A 25,029-nucleotide genomic window follows, 5' to 3' on the forward strand; every position below is an offset into this window, starting at 1 on the left:
ACCTGTTAGGGCCTAGTCTCCATGTAACATTTAAGAACGATAATATTTCAACTTGACAGGCCGTTGCTGATGCATCCCACTGGGCAAAACGGACTGAATCAACGTTGTTTCCAGGCAATTTCTACCAAAAAAATGCAATGTAATGAAGTTGAATCAACGTGGAAAACTGATCGGATTTGAAAAAAGTCATCATCGTTATGGAATTTCGTATTTTTTACCCGACTTTTAACTCCAATGACAAGGTGAATGTATTTGTTGTTCGTTTCACGTTTAGATATAGACAACAAGGCCTGTGCGTTTGTTCTCACTTCCAGTCATTCTCCTTGTTTATAGCTTGCCCTAGCCATATATATATATTTTTAAATACAGGCATAACCACAATCATTATCAGTCCATGTAGACTATGCGCATCATTCACTTGTCCCATTTTCCAGCGTTTCAGAGTCACAATTTGGCAACGACACGCATAAAAATGCGCTGTCAACCTACTAGCAGGACGCGGTCTCAACCGAGATATTGCGCATGCGCACGAGAGCGAGTCCGCTGATTTGACAGTCCTTTTGAATGTGCGCCACGCAACTCACTATATTGCAACGCACTCACTATTCCACGGAGCTGCGCACAGAGCGCACGATCAGCACCTGTCCTCCTCTGTGGCTGTGGCTTCAGCGGTGGGAGTGGTCATTATTTGGCAGGGAGCGGCGGCAGAATTTCCTAGACACCGACAGCCGCGCGTGCCGTGCACCCGTTCAGATTCAGCACTATTCTGAAGGGAAAGCGCACGGATTTAGGCGATTCAACCGAAGGAACGAGACCGAGAAGGCAGTATATTGTAGGAATACACAGTAAAACAACACACTATACATCATTTTTTTGGTTGAGATACAAGAGCTGTCATCAAACCAGGTAAGCTTTGAAAGACAGCCACACTAGCCAGGGTTTTTCCGAGCAATATCGTAACGCGGTCTCGCGGCTGGGTCAGACGCTACATGGTAACGTTAGCAAGGCGAGGTTGACGCGTCCTAGTCAATTTCTCTATTTCAATGAACATTCTAATTATAATGCTTCCTTTTTAAAGGAAAGGGGATGCACGTTTAATGCCTCTATGATATGCATGGTTATTTTTCCCCCCCGGCATTGCTGGGTAATTAATGATAGCTGAACCGTTCTCCAAGTGGGTACGGTACCCTCCAACAAGCAGTGGTGAAGCCTGCACGCGCGCTGTCAGCACGAGCCTCTTGTCGGGCGAGTCGCGAGACCTGGCTGGTGTAGCACGTTAGCTTGATAGCAGCTAAGCTACCACACAGTGGTTTCATCTAGGGAATAATGGGTCTTCCGTCGGAATACAACATGGGTTCGTGTAGCCTCGAGTGGCTTTGTGTTGACTGGTAGCTGAAATGATGGAATTACTCGTTTTTTAAAAGTTATTCCTTTTCCAATCTGAATCTTTCAGGCTGGAGCCCCGTGTCGGTGCGCATCCTATATTTTCGTCCCTACCCATCCGGATAATGCATCCGTTATTCTTTGTCTCGGTTAGGCTGTACTATTAGGCAACTCGTTGTCTGAATATGTCACATAAGGGGCAGGCACAGATATCTTAATATATATGATGTGTGGCTTAATTTAATCCTCTATTTTTAATACCACAACAGTGGTGCTGTCGAACATTTCTCGCAGAATCATTTTGCCTGAGTTAACGTTACTTGACTGTTTTCAGCTGGGCTACCAGGCAGGTTTAAAAGTTAGTCGTGTAGTGCACAGTTGTCGTTTTTTTTTTTAACAATCACATTTTTCCCATATTTGTTTGTATTTATTGTTGAATTATTGACACTAGGTTAGAGAATGAAGTTCGTGACTCAGGTAAGCAGCAGACTGCAAGTCTTGTTTTTGCCTCAGCACCTAACATTAAAACGGTGTTGAAAGCTTTTCAATGAAAGCGTTCGTAGCATGTGAGCGCCAAAGCTCATACAATAGAAAATGCAGTGCTGTAGTACTTTTCTTTATCTACAGTTAGATGGTAAACACGTTTGTAATTGTTCTAAAAACACCACCAATACTAAAATAGGCCCTTGGCTTTGTTTGTGCACAACCTCATTCCTCCGGGCAAGAAGCAGTGCCTGTCCAATAATAAGCCAGTAGTGGTGAATGGCTGACTGCTCAAAAGCAAAGTGTTAGTGTGTGTAGACCCATGTGTCTGTGCATGTTTATTGAATTATAGTCCCATACAGTAATGTCTGGGTTATGATTCGTTGTGTGGTTTGTGGATAACACACACACACACATTCTGTTCCTGTAACCGGAGCTGGGCCTGGCATCTCAGAGAGCTCCAGGGGTCACAGAGTGGCCGCATTTAGAACTTGAACTTTTGATTGGTGCCCAGGCATGCAGGGAGGACACTCACAGAGAGTATATATGGCTCACTCTGTGTTTTCTTCACAATTGTTTTCTTCAGTCCTTTGTGTGTGTGTGTGCGTGGACTGTGTAAGGAATAGGGTACCATTTGAGACACAGTCTTAAGTGTTTGGGTCGAGTTATAGGGCTGCAGTCTTACTAGTTCCTTGTTGTGTTGTCCTGGAACTCTGGAGAGCAGTTATAGGCTATAGGTCCTAGATACACAATCAATAACAGTTCAATAGGAGTGCATTTTGTGGCTGGTCTCCAGGGAGACAGGGGTGGGGGCCATATTGGCAGGACACCTTGGAGCCTGTTTGTGGTCGTTAGCTACAACTGGAAGGCTTCATGGTAGCCATAGAAGCCCTGTAGCCTGGGACAGAAATGGAGGTTGAACTAAGGTTTTGTGAATTAGGCACCAAACGGAAGCAAACAGACTGATACAGAGAGGGACTACAAGGATTTGTCCGAATAGAAACACACATTTTCCCTTTCCGCTGCTAAACATGTTCCTTTGTGTGCCCTAATGAACAAAACCCAGGTAGAGGTTTCTCCACTGCCTGCATTCAGTCTGTCACTCCAAAGGAGTAAGGTTTCAAGGTTTTGAGGCTCTGCTTTGGGGAATGGCCTATCTATGCTAAGGTGAGAAAAACACACACCATAGGATGACTTAGGGTTGGTCATCTTATGTGAAAATACCTAAAGGCTATAGGATGGATCAAGACTGACTTGTGCCACATCGATGGTAATTCTTGACCACAACGAGTAATGTTGCCATGTATATAATACAACGTTGAAGGTTATTGCACTGACAACTTTGATCCCTTGGTTGTTTTCATGGAAGATTGGTCAAATATTTCAATTGATAGTGTCACATTCTGACCTTAGTTCCTTTGTTTCGTCTTTGTTTTAGTATGGTCAGGGCGTGAGTTGGGGTGGGCAGTCTGTTCTTTTTTCTATAATTAGGGATTTCTGTGTTTGGCCTAGTATGGTTCTCAATCAGAGGCAGCTGTCAATCGTTGTCCCTGATTGAGAACCATACTTAGTTAGCCTGGTTTCACCTTTGAGTTGTGGGTGATTATTTTCTGTTCTGTGTTTTGTGTATTCACCGTATAGGACTGTTTCGTTTTGTTCGTTGTCGCTTTATTGTTTTGTTCTTTAGTGTTCTGAGTTATAATAAATATCATGAACACTTACCACACTGCGCATTGGTCCTCCAATCCTTCCTACTACTCCTCGTCAGAGCGACAATGTTTTGTCCTCACATTTGTCTTTGATGGAGACATTAGGATGTATGAGACATAACTCAGTATTTGTTGTAATATTCTGTAGGATTACTATTACATGTGATTCAGGCCCTCTGAAAACAGTTGGACATTTTGGATGATGATGCATTTAAAAGTCACAATAACCCTGACAACGACTTTTGTTCAGTTCAGACATGTTGTTTGTGACTACATGGGTGACCCCATAGAGATGCCCCTCAAACCCGGGTTCAAATAGTATTCGTAGGAGTTCAAATACTTTAGCTGGGCTTGATTGAGCTTGACTGGTGCACTGGAACCAATGGAAAAGTGTCCAAAGTCCCAAATCTCGCCCGTCTGGCACTCAAGGCAGGCTCAATCAAACGCTCAAAGTATTTACAAGAAAACAAATGCTAGTTGAACCGAGGTGATCTGATGATCCAGTGATATGGTGGGAAGTTTAGTTTCAGCAGCCAGCAGTCAGTGCACTGCTCCTAGAGAGTGAGCGCATTGCACTTAGCTGCATTCTCAACAGCTTTCAAACAGCCAAAGACCACACCCAACAGAGTCTCCATAGACTCGGTTGCTTAGTATCTATCAATCAAATGTATTTATAAAGCCCTTTTTACGTCAGCCGATGTCACAAAGTGCTAGACGTGCAGCTGCCATGTTAGTTTTCCCTCAAGAAGCCTACTAAGGAAGACGCCATGTTGGAAAAAAAGCACTCAATCATGTTCTTCACAGGGTAGTTAAAAAACTAGCATACTACTGTTTAGTACAGTTAAGTACTTCGTACTTGAATTAAGAACATTGTAACTATGTAATTAGGGAATGAGCCCTTTATTGAGTTTTACCATAATTAGCCATATTAATTTGTTTTGAGTGTCCAGTTGATAAATTGGCCATTGTGAAATCTTTTAAATCACCAAAGCATGGAAAGAGCGAACCAATGTTGTTAAGAGGTAAAATTACCTGTGATAAAGTTGTTATCGGCTCAATTAAAAAAGGCACAGGGGCGTGAGGGAGTTAGCTAATGGACTACAAGATCGAGGAGTTATTTTAGCAAGCGAACTCTGAGTGGTAAGACACCTTTGTTCATCATTGTCCAGCAGACAAGGCTTATTTCTCAGGGCAGACTTGCTGCAGGGCATTTTAAAGGCTCTTTTAAGACCTTTTCATTTAACATTTCTTATTCATTCCCCTCGCAGACTTCCAAGGAAGATGATGTTGCCCCTATCCTCCAAGTAGAGATATTGATCTTGACCAGATTGAACTGTTAATGGGTTCTTTGCCGTTCGTGGAGGTCCTATAAATTGTGAGTGGGCCTCGACTGACACAGATTAACCCCCTTGGTTCGTTCACTCACTGACAGTGCAGTCGGTGGGTGATGATAGCTGGTTCTCAACCACAACTTAGTTATCCACTTTGATGTTTAGGGTACTTGATCCGTTTCAAGTGCACACTTTTCACCTTGGCACCTTCTCCCCTCCCTCAAGTGACTACAGGATTTTCTCTATCGCTTTCCATCTACAGAATCTATTCTGAGATGGCCAAGTCCCAAATGGTACTCTATTCCCTTTATAGTGCACTACTTTTTACCAGGGCCCGGTAGCAGACGGGTACTTACTACTAGTTGTGCATTTTATAACGCATAAGGTACCCAGTCAGACTAGCAGGGTGATCGACTGTCCTTAGTATGTTCTAGGTTATCAAATGGCAATATTTTTGTCAAAACCCACTGGCTGTGTTCTGATATCCAGTATGTACCTAGCATTGGGCGTGCATTTTAGTGGCACTAGTATGGATCTTAGTGACTTGTCTGACTCCTAATGTTGTCTAGCATGGCATGGCCTCTCGGTAGGAGCATGGAGCCATAGATGTGACAGGGTCTTAGGCTTCTAGCGTATCAGCTCGTCAGCATTATGGAAATGGACTATCAATCCTTAGCTTTGCCTCATCTATCAGCCTTTTTGAGGTCTGATTTGACAGCGTCTTCTTTAGGCTTCGCATGGCCCGGTATCGAGGAGCCCCCTCTTCCTTTTGGTGTGGTGGTGATCAGAATGGACGGTGTGTGGTCATTTTGATGTTCTCCAAAGGCAAGGAGATGAAAGAGAAGTGATCAGAATGGACGGCGTTGGCTTTCTCCTGCCTGCGTGATGTCTTTTAACTATTGTTGTAGGTCTAGTAGTCTACCATGCATCATAAATGGGCTACTCGTCACCATCCACAGCAGCTTTTTTTCTATACAGGACCGGACTCTCCGTCCTGAAGGAGCACCATCTGTATTTCCTTGTGTTTCTATTTGTGGTGGAAACAGGAAACTCTTTCTTCTTTGAAGGGGATCTCTTTTGGAGAACAACAGGGGCCTAGAGGTTAGAGAGGCAGACCAGCAGCCGGAAGGTCAAGCCCCGGGCAGGGCAACACAAAAATGAGAATGGAACTGAACTGGCAGCTGGAAGGCTGCTGGTCTCTGATCCCAATTACCATCTCCTGCCGTTGTGCCCTTGAGAAAGGCACTTAACCCCCCACAATTGCTGCTGCTGACCCTGTGCCTCTTAACGTGTGTGTGTGTGTGTGTTCTGCCTTTCCCAACACCGCCAGATACACATTTCCATTTTAACCAAAAGTTATATTCTATTCTATTCTTTTAGCTACACAAAGGATAGACTGCACATCTGAATTAAGCTGCTACAGTATAGCCTAGCCTATAGACAGTACTCCGTCCGTTTGTGTCAAGCATGTCACAGTAGGAGTGCTGATCTTGGATCAGGTCCCCCTTGTCCATGTAAACCTTATCCATTTGTGTTGTAGAGAGAGGAAGATTGAGGGAGTGAGAAATAGAGAATGGGAGAGGGAGAAGTTATTATCATGCAAAGTTATTTTTGCTCCCATTACTTCACCTGCCATGGCGATGCTTACATCTAAATAGCCCCCTATTCCCTAAACAGTGCACTATGTTTGATCAGTGCATTATATAGGGAATAGGGTGCCATTTGGGATATATCCCACGGTCACTACCAATCCTTCTTAGGACCAGAGTGGCCCAGTACTGACCTGTGTGATGTGTGGGAGAAGTTGAAGCACAGAATAAAATACAACACTACTATGTTGTATCTCTAGGATCTGAAGGCCCACCAGGGGCTAATTAGTTTAAACTAATACAGTACGGACTCTTTCTTAATACAAGCCCGCTCTTCCATGTATCCGTGGAATACTAGATTAATTGACACATTCAATCTCATTCACTCACTTGCTCTCTCTCTTTCTCTCTCCAGTGCCTGTCTGTCATTCACCTACTATAGGAATACAAATAGATAATAGATAATCCTTTAAAAGCAGACTTTCGTGACTAAACCTTGCTGGCTAGATCTAGGCCTAGAAAGTAAACAAGGTCTTTCTATGATTTACAGAAGGCTAAGTAGAGCTTGGTCATGGTCACTTGTTCTTTCTGATGTCTCACAAACAGCATTCACAGGACAATCATTCAGCATAAGTCTGAATCTCAAGTTGTACGTCAGCTATTTTCACCAGGGCCTACAGAGCTATATAGGAAATGATGCCGTTTGGGGACACACTTTCTCACTATGCTAATCCCTGTGAGGCTCAGTCACTTTGCTGAGCATCTCTACCCTCTCTCTCTCCACCCCTCCTCTCTCACTCTCAATTCAATTCAAAGGGCTATATTGGCATCTCCCTCCCTCTTCTCTCTCTCTTTCTGCTGTTCCCTTTATCTGCCCTGTACCTGGGAATGCCTTGTTGTTCTTTTGATTCCATCTGAGGCAAATCTCCCTGTAGGGCTCAGAGGCAGGCAGTGTTGTCTACCCGCCCCACACCCCCTCCCATTGTCCATCCTGCCTGCTGCAGCGGCACTGTCTCTAGACACACACATATGCAATGACTGCCACACACCCACACACAATTGCAGACTCACACACACACACACACACACACACAGTGGCAGGCACACACACACACTATAGATCAGGGTCCAGTGTGGCCCCCAGTACCTACTCAGCTCTCAGCTTCCCCCCCGCAGTGTGCAGGCCCTAGTGTCTTTGTGCATTAACTTCTCCATTGTTTACGACAGGGTATTTTTTCTCTTCCTTTTTTAATCCTGACTATGCTATCTTTTTTTTAAAATGTTGATATATTCAGCACCCCCAAGGAAATATTGCGTCAGAAGCCCTTATTCACTACTGACTGCACAGACACACAAAGGCCAGCATATGCTCACATTAGAGCTGTACTGTGTCTGTCAATCACTCACTATTGTCCTTTTTTCCATGTATTGGTGACTGCTGGATCATGTGTCTTGCAGTATAACATAGTATCAGCATTAAGGGTTAGCCTAATGAAGAGAAAGTGTATAGGAGAGAGGAAAGAGAGTATATAGAGAGAGAGAGAGAGAGCGAGAGAGGCACAACTCTATGACAACATAACCAACAAAAACGGGTCACAACTCCTGTAGCTCTGTCGCACGCTGGGTATATACATAGTCAATGGGAAGCTTCGAGGGGACTCCTATGGTAGGTACACCTATTGCTCATCTGTTGGCAGTAGACTACTTTATCACTGACCTCAACCCAGAGTCTCTCAGAGTGATCAGTCAGCCCACTGACACCCCTATCAGATCACAGCAAAATCACAGTCTACTTGAACAGAGTAATACTCAATCATGAGGCATCAAAGCCAAAGGAACTGAGTAATATTAAGAAATGCTATAGGTGGAAGGAATGTAGTGTGGAAACCTACCAAAAAACAATTAGGCAACATCAAATTCAATCCCTTTTAGACAACTTCCTGGACAAAACGTTCCACTGTAATAGTGAAGGTGTAAACTTGACAGTAGAAAATCTAAACAGTATATTTGACCTCTCAGCTTCCCTATCAAATCTACACATTTCAAAAAGAAAACGAAAAAGAAAATGAACAATGACAAGTGGTTTGATGAAGAATGCAAAAACGTATTGTTTTTTTTATTGTTTATTGAGAAACCTGTCCAACAAAAAACATAGAGACCCAGAAAACCTGAGTCTGTCATGTTCTGACCTTAGTTCTTTTGTTATGTCTTTGTTTTAGTATGGTCAGGGCGTGAGTTGGGTGGGTTGTCTATGTTTGTTTTTCTAAGTTGTGTTTTATGTTTGGCCTGGTATGGTTCTCAATCAGAGGCAGGTGTCGTTAGTTGTCTCTGGTTGAGAATCATACTTAGGTAGCCTTTTTCCACCTGTGTTTCGTGGGTGATTGTTTTCTGTTGAGTATTTGTATCTGCACCAGACAGAACTGTTTCAGTTTCGTTTGTTCACTTTGTTGTTTTTGTTCAGTGTTTTATTGCTTTATTAAAAATATGTTCACTTACCACGCTGCGCATTGTTCCTCACCTTCTTCCACCGACGACCGTTAGAGTCTATGCCTTCACTGTGGTGAATCACTAGAACAATACAGAAATACACTATGGAAAAAGAAGAAACAGCACATCAGACATCAGCTCAATGTAAGTGAATAATCCCTAAACTCTAACCACATCTGGGAAAATTGGAAAACACTAAACAAACAACAACACAAAGAAGTATCTATTCAAAATGGAGATGTATGGGTAAACCACTTCTCCAATCTTTTTGGCTCTATAACAAAGAACAAACATCAAAAACATATAGATGATCAAATAAAAATCTTTGAATCAACTATTAAAGACTACCAAAACCCAATGGATTATCCAATTACCTTGAATGAACTACAGGACAAAATAAAACCCCTCCAACCCAAAAAGGCCTGTGGTGTTGATGGTATCCTCAATGAAATGATAAAATATACAGACAACAAATTCCAGTTGGCTATACTTAAACTCTTTAACATCATCCTTATCTCTGGCATCTTCCCCAATATTTGGAACCAAGGACTGATAACCCCAATCCACAAAAGTGGAGACAAATTTGACCCCAATAACTACCATGGGATATGTGTCAACAGCAACCTTGGGAAAACCCTCTGAATTATTGTTAACAGCAGACACACATTTCTTCACACAGGGCCGTGGGGTGAGACAGGGTTGCAGCTTAAGCCTCACCCTCTTCAACATACACTGCTCAAAAAAATCAAGGGAACACTAAAATAACACATCCTAGATCTGAATGAATGAAATATTCTTATTAAATACTTTTTTTCTTTACATAGTTGAATGTGCTGACAACAAAATCACACAAAAATGATCAATGGAAATCAAATTTATCAACCCATGGAGGTCTGGATTTGGAGTCACACTCAAAATTAAAGTGGAAAACCACACTACAGGCTGATCCAACTTTGATGTAATATCCTTAAAACAAGTCTAAATGAGGATCAGTAGTGTGAACAAAAACATATTTATTTTTAAAGGATATGCCGTAGGTTGATAACTATATCACCAAAGTATGTTGGATCAGACATTCAGTCATATTTAATTAAGAGAATTAACAAGATTTAACAAGGCAACCTTAGGGCTAATTTGATTTTTGGAGATTTTTACATCCGTTCCCCAGTACCACCCATATGGATGCAGTGAATGTCACATCATGAGGGACTATGGGGCAGAGGCACGGGCACTGCGTGTTTGTTTACTGCTAGGCAACCCAATGCAACAGTGAGTGGGCTGCCTACAGCTGCATGCAGTGCAGCAGAGAGAAGAGAAGAAATGAACATGCTTTAATTTTGCAATCATCTTAATTAAAAAAAAATCCGACCCGCATTATAATTGTTCTGAACCGCAAACTGACCCACGGGTTGAAGGAAGATTTTCATTGCACCCGCCAGCTGATTGGGTACCCGACCCAATGCAGGACTCTTATACACTCACACACACATGCACCAAAAAGGCAAGGGCTACAGGATGTAGTGGGAACAGCAGTTGAATGGATTCTTATCTGTAAAAACATAGCGTTTATCTTGTGTATGTAGCTTATTATGACACAATAATACCAATTTGCTTGTGATGCTGTTGAAGTGTCATGACGTTTGTCACACCCTGACTGAATGACAGCACATTTGCTTGTCAGACCATATCATTCTATTACCAAAAGACAGAAAACCCGAGATCTTGTCCAAAATCCAATCCTCAGAACACAGCTTGCCATATGTAATTTCATGCTCTTGGTTTAGAATTTAAAAACCCAACAGTAATTCTATTTTTCTCTCATCTTGTTAATACGATTTAACCACTAAATGTTCTTCATTTACTTGGATGAGTAACGGCCGTGCTCATTCCGCCTGATTTTTATGTAGGCTTTCCAGAAATCTATGTATAAACAGTATCTCTTCTCAAATACATTTACAACCTTAAAATAGTTTTCCATTTGGGAAGCGCAATATCGGGAATATCCCAGATTGCCCCTTTAATCCCTGCAAGGCCAGCCAAGAGGATGTCAGTACAGCTGTAAGTAATGGAGCCTTTTTATGCTCCCCTCCTGTCTTCAGAATATGAATCATGAATCGTCTGCCTCTGCCGCTGAGACGAAGGGCCATGCGAGGAGAGACAGCATGTGCGCTTTACAGATTTCCCCTCATTTGAGAAACCCAACAACATTTTCCCAAAGGGGCGGATGGGTGGCTGGCTTCAAGCTCTGTGAGAATTGCCCCCATGTTCTTAGAAGGGGATGGTTCAATTTGAGTGTGCTCAGTGTGGGTGCGCGGGTGTGCGGGTGTGGGCTTGCATGTGTGTGTGTGTGTGTGGAATTGCTAGTTTGGCCTTGCTGAGTTTACTTCAAAGAGACTGAGGGGCGTCTGAGGGTCTGGTGCTGCCTTTGTTGTGTTTCAAAGTGAATAATTACAATAGGTGAGGACATGTGTTAGTGTGTCCAGGAAAGTAGTGCATTGCAGGAGCCAAAACTTAGTTGACTCTCACATAGTCACATAAGAATCAATTAGACTTAGTTGACTCTCACATAATCACATAAGAATCAATTAGACTTAGTTGACTCTCACATAGTTACATTAGAGTCAATTAGGATGTGTGTTGTCTATGTAGACAACAAAAGCCTGAGATATGACTAGTGTATTTCTAGCACTGATTAAAACATTTATTTGATGTTCAGAGGGACTTCAGTGTCGGTCTGTGTACATGAGCTTGTCTTTGAAATAAAACAACAAGCTATAAAACTCCTCAAGCATCTCCACCATCCAATTCTCCTATCTGGACTCAACATCATATTTTGAGCGAAGTTTATGATGCGTCTCCAATGGCACCCTATTCTCTATATAATGCCCTCGTCAAAAGTAGTGCACTACTGTATGTAGGGAATAGTAAGCCATTTGGGAAGCAACCTATCCAGTCTAGAGACAATTTTGCGTTGCCCGGATAGAATTACTTGTCGCCAGTCATCTGTTTTTGTTATTGGTTCAAACTTGATCAATTTGTGGTGAAAAAAAAAAGTAATTACGAATACGGAAAGCAATTTGATTCTCCCATCGTCGTGCCTTGGTCCTTTTTATTCTGTAATGAGTGACGTGGTAAAAGGGAAATCTTTATGGCATATTGTCTGTTACAGGAAAGCAATAAAATGGATTTCTCTTTAATAGTTCTTTAAAGGGAGAGGCCTGGCAGGTTTTTACATTACTCCATGTGTGTGTCCTAAAATGGCACCCTATTCCCTTTTTTCGGGAACTACATCTGACCCACAATAATGCACTGTGTAGGTCATTTGGGACGGACCCTACACCTTTCACTGTGTGGCTGCACAGTCAGCCATACACGAGGAGGGCCTATTTTAAATGAAGTACAACCTGTAAGGCAAAATGACTGCTTCATAAACCCTTTATAAGGCTGCATAGCTGACTTCAGCCTTCATAAACCCTTTATAAGGCTGCAAAGCTGACTTCAGCCTTCATAAACCCTTTATAAGGCTACACAGCTGACTTCAGCCTTCATAAACCCTTTATAAGGCTACATAGCTGACTTCAACCTTCATAAACCCTTTATAAAGGCTGTATATAGATGCTTACTTCAGGAATGATTCATAAGGAATATCATGCTAGTGGTTAGCTGCGAGGGACCCCAAAAACACCTTATGTTCGCCATATGACTAATCTGCAACAGTGTATGGAGGGATCTTCCTGCTCCAGGCTAGCTAATACAAGTGTCACACTGTATGGAGGCACAACTTTGATTAAGTCTGTTACTTTGGTCTTTGAAGTTTAAGTCTGTCTTCACTGGAGCTACCTGAGGAGGTAAGTGGGTGGGGTTGTGTTGAGTTGAGAGAAACGCCTGTGAAAGACGTTATCATCTAATAGGCTAGTCGTTGACTCATGCAGCAGGACACAGGCAGGAAATTGACACGTTGTAATTTCAACTAATTCGAGGCACGTGTTTCGCTGAAATTGCACTTAGATCATGTCCAGGAGAAGCTCGGCGGATGTCATCAGAGCAAACAAATGTCATTATGATCTCGAGAGCTATCAGTTTCATACCTGGTTTCTCTCTCTCTCTGGCTACAGAATCAGCCTTCTTCGTATAGGGCTCTCATGTGGGCTACAAGCCTCCGCATTGTTTTTACTTTGAACTTGCAAGATATGTGCGAGTTTGTGTGTACACATGTGTAAGAGAGAGAGAGAGAGTGAGGGTGCTTTAAAGAGAGAAAGAGAGAGAAAGTGAAAGGGCACATATGTGTGTGCGAGTGTGTGTACATGTGTGTATGTTTGTGTGTGTGTGGTTATGTATGTATACATGCATGTGTATGCCGGGGAAGCTACAAGGCTGCGCTTAGGCTTCACACACGTTCCCGTATCTACTTTGATCAGCCTCTCTGGCTGTGCGATGGTGTGTGTGTGTGTGTGCTCTGGTGAGCAGCAATATGAAAGGTTGAGCCCCAACTGCTACTGCTACTTTAGAGATTCCTCTAACATGGCACTCTCACACACACAAGCATACGTATGGATGGGTACACACGTGTGCGTGCGTCACACCTGTCCGCACGCAAGCTCCAACACATACAGTGGGGCAAAAAAGTATTTAGTCAGCCACCAATTGTGCAAGTTCTCCCACTTAAAAAGATGAGAGAGGCCTGTAATTTTCATCATAGGTACACTTCAATTATGACAGACAAAATGAGAAAAAAAATCCAGAAAATCACATTGTAGGATTTTTAATGAATTTATTTGCAAATTATGGTGGAAAATAAGTATTTGGTCAATAACAAAAGTTTATCTCAATGCTTTGTTATATACCCTTTGTTGGCAATGACAGAGGTCAAACGTTTTCTGTAAGTCTTCACAAGGTTTTCACACACTGTTGCTGGTATTTTGGCCCATTCCTCCATGCAGATCTCCTCTAGAGCAGTGATGTTTTGGGGCTGTTGCTGGGCAACACGGACTTTCAACTCCCTCCAAAGATTTTCTATGGGGTTGAGATCTGGAGACTGGCTAGGCCACTCCAGGACCTTGAAATGCTTCTTACGAAGCCACTCCTTTGTTGCCCGGGGGGTGTGTTTGGGATTATTGTCATGCTGAAAGACCCAGCCACGTTTCATCTTCAATGCCCTTGCTGATGGAAGGAGGTTTTCACTCAAAATCTGGCCCCATTCATTCTTTCCTTTACATGGATCAGTTGTCCTGGTCCCTTTGCAGAAAAACAGCCCCAAAGCATGATGTTTCCACCCCCATGCTTCACAGTAGGTATGGTGTTCTTTGGATGCAACTCAGCATTCTTTGTCCTCCAAACACGACGAGTTGAGTTTTTACCAAAAAAGTTATATTTTGGTTTCATCTGACCATATGACATTCTCCCAATCTTCTTCTGGATCATCCAAATGGTCTCTAGCAAACTTCAGACGGGCCTGGACATGTACTGGCTTAAGCAGGGGGACACATCTGGCACTGCAGGATTTGAGTCCCTGGCGGCGTAGTGTGTTACTGATGGTAGGCTTTGTTACTTTGGTCCCAGCTCTCTGCAGGTCATTCACTAGGTCCCCCCGTGTGGTTCTGGGATTTTTGCTCACCGTTCTTGTGATCATTTTGACCCCACGGGGTGAGATCTTGCGTGGAGCCCCAGATCGAGGGAGATTATCAGTGGTCTTGTATGTCTTCCATTTCCTAATAATTGCTCCCACAGTTGATTTCTTCAAACCAAGCTGCTTACCTATTGCAGATTCAGTCTTCCCAGCCTGGTGCAGGTCTACAATTTTGTTTCTGGTGTCCTTTGACAGCTCTTTGGTCTTGGCCATAGTGGAGTTTGGAGTGTGACTGTTTGAGGTTGTGGACAGGTGTCTTTTATATTGATAACAAGTTCGAACAGGTGCCATTAATACAGGTAACGAGTGTAGGACAGAGGAGCCTCTTAAAGAAGAAGTTACAGGTCTGTGAAAGCCAGAAATCTTGCTTGTTTGTAGGTGACCAAATACTTATTTTCCACCATAATTTCCAAATAAATTCATTCAAAATCCTGGCGGTTGGAACCAAAAATCGCAAATTTGAACTCATCAGACCAAAGGACATATTTCCACATTGCTCGTGTTTCTTGGTCCAAGCCTTCTTCTTCTTATTGGTTTCCTTTAATAGTGGTTTCTTTGTAGGCATTTCAACCATGAAGGCCTGATTCACACAGTCTCCTCTGAACAGTTGATGTTGAGATGTGTCTGTTTTATTTGGACTGCAATCTGAGGCTAGTACCTCTAATGAACTTATCCTCTGAAGCAGAGGTAACTCTGGGTCTTCCATTCCTATGGCGGTCCTCATGAGAGCCAGTGTCATCATAATAGCGCTTGATGGTTTTTGCGACCGCACTTGAAGAAACTTTCACAGTTCTTGTGAAATGTTCCAGAATGACTGACCTTAATTTCTTAAAGTAATGATGGACTGTTTCTCTTTGCTATAAGTTCTTGCTATAATTTGGACTTGATCTTTTACCAAATAGGGCTATCTTCTGTATACGACCACTACCTTGTCACAACACAACTTGATTGGCTCAAACGCGTTAAGAAGGAAATAAATTCCACAAATTAACTTTTAACAAGGCACACCTGTTCATTTAAATGCATTACAGGGTCTACCTCATGAAGCTGGTTGAGAGAATGCCAAGAGTGTGCAAAACTGTCATCAAGAATCTCAAATATAAAATATGTTTTGATCTGTTTAACACTTTTTTTGGTTACTACATGATTACACATGTGTTATTTAATAGTTTTCTGTTCACTAGTATTCTACAATGTAGAAAACAGTCAAAATAAAGAAAAACCCTGGAATGAGTAGGTGAGTCAACTTTTGACTGGTACTGTACACACACATATGACACATGCACAAGCACACACTCCTGCTCCTGTGAATCTGGGCCAATGCAGAGGTAGCATATTAGCTCCTGTAATGAGAAGTGATAGGGACATTTTTAGACTGGCTTTTCTCTGAATGTTACAGAATCCTTAATGCACATTTAATCTATGTAAGCACACCTTCAATATTTCAAAAGTGTGCTCTATCTGACATTTGCCTCAACCCTCTCTGCAAATACTCTTGTATATTTACCTAAATCTGAGTACATTGAGTATTATTGAACAGTCTCACTGTAAGTCACTATATATTCTTAGCTGCTTTTTATTCATATATCCTAGCTAATTTTCCCCTAAAATCGAACTTCCCCTAACTCATCAAAAGTGTAGGTTTTGGTTTGGCACAATGAGAAAGCATATCTGGCCATGGGAAGTTAAGAGCTATCAGAAACCCCTTCATGGGAGCTCCAATAAAGCCCACTATATGAGGCCGCGATGAGGTTTCTGTGGCGTCTCCCAGTCCCAACACGCAGAGCTGTTTTAACATTATCCCAGATTTGGCTGGAGAGACTTCCTGTCATCTAACTGTATTGAAGCTGTCTCCCTAAGCAACTCATTGCTCTGTGGGACGCCAAGTGCAGCACTCACCACTCAGGACCCAGATGTTTGTGGAATGAAGCCTATATACGCCACTCATAGGCTAGCAACCCAATCTGAATGTGACATTTCATATCCATTCCAGGACAGGACTCCTTTGCGAAAAACTGGACCACGACAATTGGTAGGCTAGCTTCTTAATTCATACACTAACTGACTAGGCTAAATTAATTTGTCCTTGATGAGTCATTCACACCTTTGTTTTCTGATCGAACCAAATGCACAGGAGGGAGAGAAATCGAAACAAACAGACACATGCGTCTGACCTTGTTTCTACTACGTCCCTGTGTGCTTATCACAGTAGTAACGGCATGGTATCAGGGTATTACGATTGAGGGCAGCAGCAACAGAGTAGTAGTGGAGTTAATCTCAATAGCAGCAGGAAACAGAGTAGTAGTAGTAGTAGTAGTACTCTAGGGAAGTTAATCCCTGTATGTCAACATGACCCTGACAGAACAGAACAGCATGTACTGCCATGATGCCTCCCAATCAACGTCTGTTGTGTAACTACATGGTCCCAATTGCTTAGTGGGTTGATCTATGTTTCTGGCGTCACCAGGGTTGTGAGTTTGATTCCTGCATGGACCACATACAGTTGAAGTCGGAGGTTTACATACACATCAGCCAAATACATTTAAAATAGTTTTTTTCACAATTCCTGACATTTAATCCTAGTAAAAGGTCCCTGTCTTAGGTCAGTTAGGATCACCACTTTATTTTAAGAATGTGAAATGTCAGAATGATAGTAGAGAGAATGATTTATTTCAGCTTTTATTTCTTTCATCACATTCTCAGTGGGTCAGAAATGTACATACACTCAATTAGTTATTTGGCAGCATTGCCTTTTAAAATAGTTTAACTTGGGTCAAATGTTTTGGGTAACCTTCCACAAGCTTCCCACAATAAGTTGGGTGAATTTTGGCCCATTCCTCCTGACAGAGATGGTGTAATTGAGTCAGGTTTGTAAGGCCTCCTTGCTCGCAAACACTTTTTCAATTCTGCCCACACATTTTCTATAGGATTGAGATCAGGGCTTTGTGATGGCCACTCCAATACCTTGAATGTGTTGTCCTTAAGTCATTTTGCCACAACTTTGGAAGTATGCTTGGGGTCATTGTTCATTTGGAAGATCGACCAAGCTTTTACATCCTTACTGATGTCTTGAGATGTTGCTTCAATGTTTCCATGTAATTTTCCTACCTCATGATGCCATCTATTTTGTGAAGTGCACCAGTCCTTCCTGCAGCAAAGCACCCCCACAACATGATGCTGCCACCCCCGTGCATCATGGGATGGTTTTCTTCGGCTTGCAAGCCTCCCCCTTTTTCCTCCAAACATAACGATGGTCGTAATGGCCAAACAGTTCTATTTTTGTTTCATCAGACCAGAGGACATTTCTCCAAAAAGTATGATCTTTATCCCCATGTACATTTGCTTACTGTAGTCTGGCTTATTTATGGAAGTTTTGGAGCAGTGGCTTCTCCCTTGCTGAGTGGCCTTTCAGGTTATGTCGATATAGGACTCGTTTTACTGTGGATTTAGATACTTTTGTACCTGTTTCCTCCAGCATCTTCACAATGTCCTTTTCTGTTGTTCTGGGATTGATTTGCACTTTTTGCACCAAAGTACGTTCATCTCTAGGAGACAGAACGCGTCTCCTTCCTGAGCGGTATGATGGCTCTGTGGTCCCATGGTGTTTGTACTTGTGTACTATTGTTTGTACAGATGAACGTGGTACCTTCAGGCGTTTGACATTCAAAAGGCACTCACACATCTGAGCAATCTTTTTTGCAGGTGCATGGTAAGAGCTGAACAAGATGAAGGAAAAAGGAAACTGCACACTGCTCTTGATAGTATCACTGATCTTTAATAAGCTTACGTATCGGCTACACGGTCTTCGTCAGATCTTTTGGAAATTGCTCCCAAGGATGAAGCAGACTTGTGGTGGAGGTCTACAAAAAAAAATTCTGAGGTCTTGGCTATTTTCTTTTGATTTTCCCATGCAAAGAGGCATTGAGTTTGAAGGTAGGCCTTGAAATACATCCACAGGTACACCTCCAATGGACATAAATTATGTCAATTAGCCTATCAGAAGCTTCTAAATTGATGACATCATTTTGTGGAATTTTCCAAGCTGTTTAAAGGCACCGTCAACATAGGGTATGTAAACTTCTGACCCACTGTAATTGTGATACAGTGAATTAATCTGTCTGTAAACAATTGTTCGAACAATTACTTGTGTCATGCACAAAGTAGATGTCTTAACCATCTTGCCAAAACTATAGTTTAACAAGAAATTTGTGTAGTGGTTGAAAAACTAGTTTTAATGACTCCAACCTAAGTGTATGTAAACTTCCCACTTCAACTGTATACAAAGTGTATATTTGTAGATCTAATATTTATATAGTTCTGCCACTGTAACTGCATGGTCCCAAAAGCTCAGTGGGTTTGACTGTGGCACTGGCAACACCAGGAACCACATTCAGTAAGCAAATATGGAACGAATGTCAGATGTTACAGATGTTTCCTGCTGCTATTGAGATTATCAAATCAAATGTTATTTCTCATAAACACATGGTTAACAGATGTTAATGTGAGTGTAGCGAAATGCTTGTGCATCTAGTTCCGACAGTGTAGTAATATCTAACAAGTAATCTAACAAATTCACAACAACTACCTTATACACACAAATGTAAAGGGATGGAATAAGAATGTGTACATATAAATATATGGATGAGTGATGGCCGTATGTACGGCATTGGCAAGATGCAATAGATGGTATGAAATACAGTATATACATATGAGATCAGTAATTTAGAATATGTAAACATTATTAATTGACATTATTTAAAGGGCCTTTATTAAATCAATTTATTAAAGTGGCCAGTGATTTGGGTCTGTATGTTGGCAGCAGCCTCTCTATGTTAGTGATGGCTGTTTAACAGTCTGATGGCCTTGGGATCCCAGCTCGGTCCCAGCTTTGATGCACCTGTAATGATCTCGCCTTCTGGATGGTAGCAGGGTGAACAGGCAGTGGCTCGGGTGGTTGTTGTCCTTGATGATCTTTTTGGCCTTCCTGTGACATCGGGTGCTGTAGGTGTCCTGGAGGGCAGGTAGTTTGTCCTCGGTGATGCGTTGGGCAGATCGCACCACCCTCTGGAGGGCATTGCGGTTGTGGGCACTGCAGTTGCCGTGATACAGCTTGACAGGATGCTCTCGATTGTGCATCTGTAAAAGTTTGTGAGGGTTTTCAGTGACAATCCACATTTCTTCAGCCTCTTGAGGTTGAAGCGGCGCTGTTGCGCCTTCTTCACCACACTGTCTGTGTGCGTGTACCATTTCAGTTTGTCCGTGATGTGTATGCTGAGGAACTTAAAACTTTCCACCTTCTCCACTGCTGTCCTGTCGATGTGGATATGGGGGTGCTCCCCCTGCTGTTTCCTGAAGTCCACGATTATCTCCTTTGTTTTGTTAACGTTGAGTGAGAGGTTATTTTCCTTACACCACACTCCGAGTGCCCTTACCTCCTCCCTGTAGACTGTCTCGTTGTGTCATCTGCAAAATTGATGATTGAGGTGTGCATGGCCACGCAGTCATGGGTGAACAGGGAGTGCAGGAGGGGGCTGAGCACGCACCCTTGTGGGGCCCCAGTGTTGAGGATCAGCGAAATAGAGATGTTGTTTCATACCTTCACCACCTGGGGGCGGCCCATCAGAAAGTCCAGGACCCAATTGCACAGGGCAGGGTTGAGACCCAGAGCTTTAAACTTAATGATGAGCTTGGAGGGTACTATGGTGTTGAATGCTGAGCTGTAGTTAATGAACAGCATTCTTACATAGGTATTCCGCTTGTCCAGATGGGATAGCGCATTTTGCAGTGAGATGACTATTGCATCGTTTGTGGACTTGTTGGGGCGGTATGCAAACTGAAGTGGGTCTAGGGTGGCAGGTAAGGTGGAAGTGATATGATCCTTGACTAGTCTCTCAAAGCACTTCATGATGACAGAAAGTGAGTGCTACGGGGCAATAGTCATCTATTAAGGTTATCTTTGCCGCCTTTTGTACAGGAACAATGGCGGCCCTCTTTAAGCATGTGGGGGCAGCATAATGGGATAGGGAGCGATTGAATATGTAAACACAACAGCCAGCTGGTCTGCGAATGCTCTGAGGACGCGGCTAGGAATGCCATCTGGGCCAGCAGCCTTGCGAGGGTCAACACATTTAAATGTAAGAACTCACGTCGGCCACGGAGAAGGAGAGGGTGTCCCGCAGGTCTTGGTAGCAGGCCGCGTCGGTGGCACTGTATTATCTTCAAAGCGGGCAAAGAAGGTCTTTAGCTTGTCTGGAAGCAAGACGTCGGTGTCCGTGACGTGGCTGGTTTTCTTTTTGTAGTCCGTAATTTCCTGTAGACCCTGCCACATACAGTGGGGAGAACAAGTATTTGATACACTGCCGATTTTGCAGGTTTTCCTACTTACAAAGCATGTAGAGGTCTGTAATTTTAATCATAGGTACACTTCAACTGTGAGAGACGGAATCAAAAACAAAAATCCAGAAAATCACATTGTATGATTTTTAAGTAATTAATTAGCATTTTATTGCATGACATAAGTATTTGATCACCTACCAACCAGTAGGAATTCCGGCTCTCACAGACCTGTTAGTGTTTCTTTAAGAAGCCCTCCTGTTCTCCATTCATTACCTGTATTAACTGCACCTGTTTGAACTCGTTACCTGTATAAAAGACACCTGTCCACGCACTCAATCAAACAGACTCCAACCTCTCCACAATGGCCAAGACCAGGGACCTGTGTAAGGACATCAGGGATAAAATTGTAGACCTGCACAAGGCTGGGATGGGCTACAGGACAATAGGCAAGCAGCTTGGTGAGAAGGCAACAACAGTTGGCGCAATTATTAGAAAATGGAAGAAGTTCAAGATGACGGTCAATCACCCTCGGTCTGGGGCTCCATGCAAGATCTCACCTCGTGGGGCATCAATGATCATGAGGTAGGTGAGGGATCAGACCAGAACTACACGGCAGGACCTGGTCAATGACCTGAAGAGAGCTGGGATCACAGTCTCAAAGAAAACCATTAGTAACACACTACACTGTCATGGCTTAAAATCCTGCAGCGCACGCAAGGTCCCCCCGCTCAAGCCAGCGCATGTCCAGGCCCGACTAAAGTTTGCCACTGACCATCTGGATGATCCAGAGGAGTAATAGGAGAAGGTCATGTGGTCTGATTTGACAAAAATAGAGCTTTTTGGTCTAAACTCCACTCGCCGTGTTTGGAGGAAGAAGACGGATGAGTACACCCCAAGAACACCATCCCAACCGTGAAGCATGGAGGTGGAAACATCATTCTTTGGGGATGCTTTTCTGCATTGGGGACAGGACGACTGCACCGTATTGAGGGGAGGATGGATGGGGCCATGTATCGCGAGATCTTGGCCAACAACCTCCTTCACTCAGTAAGAGCATTGAAGATGGGTCGTGGCTGGGTCTTCCAGCATGACAACAACCCGAAACACACAGCCAGGGCAACTAAGGAGTGGCTCCGTAAGAAGCATCTCAAGGTCCTGGAGTGGCCTAGCCAGTCTCCAGACCTGAACCCAATAGAAAATCTTTGGAGGGAGCTGAAAGTCCGTATAGCCCAACGACAGCCCCGAAACCTGAAGGATCTGGAGAAGGTCTGTATGGAGTGGGCCAAAATCCCTGCGGCAGTGTCTGCAAACCTGGTCAGGAACTACATGAAACGTAAGATCTCTGTAATTGCAAGCAAAGGTTTCTGTACCAAATATTAAGTTCTGCTTTTCTGATGTATCAAATACTTATGTCATGCAATAAAATGCAAATGAATTACTTAAAAATCATACAATGTGATTTTCTGGATTTTTGTTTTAGATTCCGTCTCTCACAGTTGAAGTGTACCTATGGTAAAAATTACATACCTCTACATGCTTTGTAAGTAGGAAAACCTGCTAAATTGGATGTGTGTCAAATACTTGTTCTCCCCACTGTACGTCTTGTGTCTGGGCCTTTGAATTGCGACTCCTTGACTTGCGACTCTTTCGCTTGTTTGATTGCCTTGCTGAGGGAATAACTACACGGTTTATATTCGGCCATATTCCTGACTTCTTTCCATGATTGAATGCGGTGGTTCGCGCTTTCAGTTTTGCAGGATTGCCGCTGTCTATCCACAGTTTCTGGTTGGGGTAGGTTTTAATAGTCACAGTGTGTACAACATCTCTAATGCACTTCCTAAAAAACTCACTCACGAGTCAGTGTTTAAATCAATGTTATTGTCTAAGGCTCCCGTAACATTTTCCAGTCCACGTGAACAAAACAATCTTGAAGCATGGATTCCGATTGGTCAGAACAGCGTTGAATGGTTCTAGTCACTGTTACATCCTGTTTGAGTTTCTGCCTATAGGACAGTACGAGCAAGATGGAGTCGTGGTCAGATTTGCCGAAGGGAGGGTGGGGTGGGGCCTTGTATGCATCGTGGAAGTTAGAGTGGCAGTGGGTGCAGTGTTTTGCTCGAGCGGGTACAACAGTCAATGTGCTGGTAGAATATAGGTAGCCTTGTTCTCAAATTACCTTTGTTAAAATCACCAGCTACAATAAATGCAGCCTCAGGATATATGGTTTCCAGTTTACATAGAGTCCAGTGAAGTTCTTTCCAGGCCATCGGGGGGTATCTGCTTGGGGGGTGACATACAATGCTGTGACTATAATCGAAGAGAATTCTCTTGGGAGATAATGCAGTCATTATTTGATTGTAAGGAATTCTAGGTCAGGTGAACAAAAGGACTTGAGTTCCTGTATGTTGTTATTGTTACACCATGTGTCGTTAATCATGAGGCATACACCCTCGCCCCTTCTTCTTACCAGAGAGATGTTTGTTTCTGTCGGCGCAACGCGTGAAGAAACCAGGTAGCTGTACCGACTCTGACAACATATTCCGAGTGAGTCATGTTTCCGTGAAACCGAGTATGTTACAATCGCTGATGTCTCTCTGGAAGGCAACTCGTGCCCTAATTTCGTCCACCTTGTAGTCTAGAGACTGGACATTGGCGACTAATATGCTCGGAAACGGCGGGTGGTGTACTCGCCTTCTAAGTCTGATCAGGAGGCCGCTCCTTCTGCCTCTCCTGCGGCAACGACGTTGTTTTGGGTCGGCCTCTGGGATAAGATCCCATGTCCAGGGTGGAGGTCCGAACAAAGGATCCGCTTCGGGAAAGACCTATTCATGGTTGTAATGTTGGTAAGTTGACGTCACTCTTATATCCAATAGTTATTTCCTGGCTGTATGCAATAACACTTAAGATTTTCTGGGCTAACAATGTAATATATTAAAAAAACTAATTACTGCATAGTTTCCTAAGGACTTTCCTAAGCGAGGCGACCATCTCTGTCAGCACCACTACTGCTGACATGATTCGCTATCCTACATTTCAGAAAGGTTTGTCATCGGAAGTTGTACCCTTGCTGAACGAACCCCATGGTTGTGGGTTTGATTCCCGGATGAACCACATATAGCTTCCTGAAAATACAAGTTACTGTCTAGATGTTAAAAGTTCTGTACAGTAAACGACCATGGGGAAGCCAGGTTAATTCACTCACTGAGGGAAAATACAGTATAGGCAATGGAGCTTTGATTATGGAAATGGCCCTACTTGAGTGTCCTTGATGAATGCAATGGAGAGCCCTCTGGGTGAATGCAATGGAGAGTCTATTGACATTGACTCAGACCTCGTGTGTGGGTGGGTGGTGGCTTAGTGTAGCTCTGGGAATGGTCTTAGTCATCATTATCCCTGGCTGTTGATCTCTGTCTCGTTGGGCGTAATGACAAGGTCAATGTCGTTGTGTCACTGTAATGCAACTGTTGTGTTGACGGACACGGATCTAGGGCTTTATGGACATCTGTGCTCCACGCTGAAAATGCATGCATCCAAAATGGCACACTATTCCCTATATAAATACACTACTTTTGACCAGGGCCCATAGTTTGTATTTGGTTTCATACACTTTATTTATGAACGTTAGTCCCATTGAGATCAAGTCTCGTTCGCCATAAAGACCTGGGCCCGTATTAACAAAGCGTCTCAAAGTCAGAGTGCAGATCTAGGATCAGTTCATACATACGGCCCCTAGCCAGGAGATATTGCCTAGCTGCTCATTGAGAGGTCCTGTTGACTAGGCCATTTGCCATGACAGTTTGCTAAGGAGCACAGTTAGGTTCAGTGCCAGAGCCGCTTGGTACTGAAGCCAAGTGTTGGTTGTTGGAGAGGTGATGATGGCGTTGATTTGTCAACCGCTGTGGTTTGATGCAGGTCCAGTATGCCTGATGAGGTATGAGTGGATCAACACCTAGGGCTGCCTCCGCTGTTTGTGTCTGTGGATCTCAGTAGTCAGTACATGCTCCACGTGTTGTCAATACGTTTTCCAGTAAGGGATGATAACTCCTAAAACTGTTGTTTTACAAAAATGTAGCAATGTCACATAG

General features: G+C 43.2%; 1 protein-coding gene across 1 annotated transcript in view; it reads left to right on the forward strand.

Annotated features, from left to right (window-relative positions):
- Positions 1-622: 622 nt before the first annotated feature.
- LOC112261424 (catenin alpha-2) overlaps positions 623-25,029 on the forward strand; it is a 700,693-nt gene continuing 676,286 nt past the window's right edge. Inside the window, exon 1 of the mRNA XM_042329775.1 lies at positions 623-906. The gene's annotated coding sequence lies outside the window, so the exon portion shown is untranslated. The remainder of the gene's footprint in view (positions 907-25,029) is intronic.

This window comes from Oncorhynchus tshawytscha, linkage group LG11, assembly GCF_018296145.1.
Source record: "Oncorhynchus tshawytscha isolate Ot180627B linkage group LG11, Otsh_v2.0, whole genome shotgun sequence".
Taxonomy (NCBI): domain Eukaryota; kingdom Metazoa; phylum Chordata; class Actinopteri; order Salmoniformes; family Salmonidae; genus Oncorhynchus; species Oncorhynchus tshawytscha.